Source organism: Neopelma chrysocephalum, unplaced genomic scaffold, assembly GCF_003984885.1.
Source record: "Neopelma chrysocephalum unplaced genomic scaffold, ASM398488v2 Primary Assembly neopelma1_96597, whole genome shotgun sequence".
Taxonomy (NCBI): Eukaryota; Metazoa; Chordata; class Aves; order Passeriformes; family Pipridae; genus Neopelma; species Neopelma chrysocephalum.
The window spans coordinates 429-2,364 of record NW_020925242.1 but is presented as its reverse complement, the minus strand read 5'-3'; the positions used below and the strand labels follow the sequence as shown (position 1 = coordinate 2,364).

Sequence of the window (1,936 nt, the reverse complement as noted above, 5' to 3'; positions counted from 1 at the left end):
GGGCACCCCACAGTGGGACTGATGGCACTGGGGACCCCATAATGGGATCAGTGACACCGGGCACCCACAGTGGGACTGATGGCACTGAGGACCCCATAATGGGACTGATGGCACTGGGGACCCCATAATGGGATCCATGACCCCGGGGACCCCATAACAGGACTGACGACATTGGGCACCCCGCAGTGGGACTGACGACACCGGGGACTCCCCAGGGGGACCACTGACACCAGGCACCAACCTCCAGCCCCAGCTGCACCCACCCCACAGCACCCCCTCACCCAGGGGCTCCCCAAAACCGCTCCCCCCGCGCCAGGCAGTAAATCCCCAAATCCCGGAATGCCAGGAATGCCTTACCTGGCGAGCAGGGTGACCCTAACCCAGCCCAGAATCGCCCACGTCCCGCACCACCTCCTCACTGCCGCCCCGCAGCAGCATCACCCGCAGCATCTCCATGGCAGAGCTGGGGAGGGAGGGACAGCACGGCTCGGGATGGGCTCAGTTTGGGCTCAGGTAGGCTCAGTTTGGCTCAGTTTGGCTGTTTGGGCTCAGTTGGGTTCAGTTTCGGCTCAGTTAGGCTCAGTTTGGGCTCAGTTTGGCTGTTGGGCTCAGTTGGGCAGTTTGGGCTCAGTTGGGCTCAGTTTGGGCTCAGTTTGGCTGTTTGGCTCAGTTTGGGCTCAGTTTGAGCTCAGTTTGGCTCAGTTTGGCTGTTTGGCTCAGCTGGGCTCAGTTTGGGCTCAGTTGGGCTCAGTTGGGCTCAGTTTGGACTCTGGCTCAGTTGGGATGTTTAGCTCAGTTTGGGCTTGGGTTCAGTTTGGGCTCAGTTAGGTTCAGTTGGGCTCAGTTTGGGCTCAGTTAGGCTCAGTTTCGGCTCAGTTGGGCTCAGTTGGGCTCAGTTTGCACTCTGTTTGGCTCAGTTGGGATATTTAGCTCAGTTTGGGCTCAGTTCGGCTCAGTTAGGCTCAGTTTGGGCTCAGTTTGGCTCAGTTCGTCTCAGTTGGGCTCAGCTGGGCTCAGTTTGCACTCTGGCTCAGTTGGGACGTTTAGCTCAGTTTGGGCTCAGGTGGGCTCGGGCAGTTTGGACTCAGTTTAACTGTTTGGCTCAGTTGGGCTCAGTTGGGCTCTGAGCTCAGTTTGGGCTCAGTTTGGCTGGTCGGCTCAGTCTGGCTCAGTTTGGCAGTTTGGCTCAGTTGGGATGTTTAGCTCAGTTTGGGCTCAGTTTGGGCTCAGTTTGGCTGTTTGGCTCAGTCTGGCTGTTTGGCTCAGTTGGGTTCAGTTTGGCACAGCTGGGCTCAGTTTGACTGTTCAGCTCAACTGGGCTCAGTTTGGGCTCAATTTGACTCATTTTGGCAGTTTGGCTCAGTTAGGCTCAGTTTGGGCTCAGTTTGACCATTTGGCTCAGCTGGGCTCAGTCTGGCTCAGTTTGACTGTTCAGCACAGTCTGTCCCAGTTTGACTGTTTGGCTCAGTTGGGCTCAGTTGGACCATTCAGCTCAGTTTGGCTCAGTTTGGCTCACTTGGTCTCAGTTAGGCTGTTCAGCTCAGTTTGGCTCAGTCTAACTCAGTCTGGCTCAGTTTGGCTCAGTCTGGCTCAGTTTGACTGTTCAGCTAAGTTTGGCTCAGTTTGACTGTTTGGCTCAGTTGGGCTCAGTTTGGCTCAGTTTGGGCTCAGTCTGGCTCAGTTTGGGCTCAGTCTGGCTCAGTTTGGGCTCAGTTTGGGCTCAGTCTGGCTCAGTTTGTGCTCAGTTTGGCTCAGCTGGGCTCAGCTGGGGTCAGTTTGACTGCCTGGCTCAGCTGGGCTCAGCTGGGCTGTTCAGCTCAGTTTGGGCTCAGTTTGACTGTTCAGCTCAGTTTGGCTCAGTTTGGGCTCAGTTTGACTGTTCAGCTCAGTTTGGGCTCAGTTTGGGCTCAGTTTGACCACTTGGCTCAGTCTGGCT

At 56.2% G+C, this 1,936-nt stretch overlaps 1 protein-coding gene across 1 annotated transcript in view; it reads right to left on the bottom strand.

Annotated features, from left to right (window-relative positions):
* LOC113981498 (maestro heat-like repeat-containing protein family member 1) overlaps positions 1-396 on the bottom strand; it is a gene marked incomplete at its 3' end in the record, with an annotated part of 4,466 nt that extends 4,070 nt beyond the window's left edge. Inside the window, exon 1 of the mRNA XM_027708905.1 lies at positions 358-396. The remainder of the gene's footprint in view (positions 1-357) is intronic.
* Between the last annotated feature and the right edge of the window lie 1,540 nt (positions 397-1,936).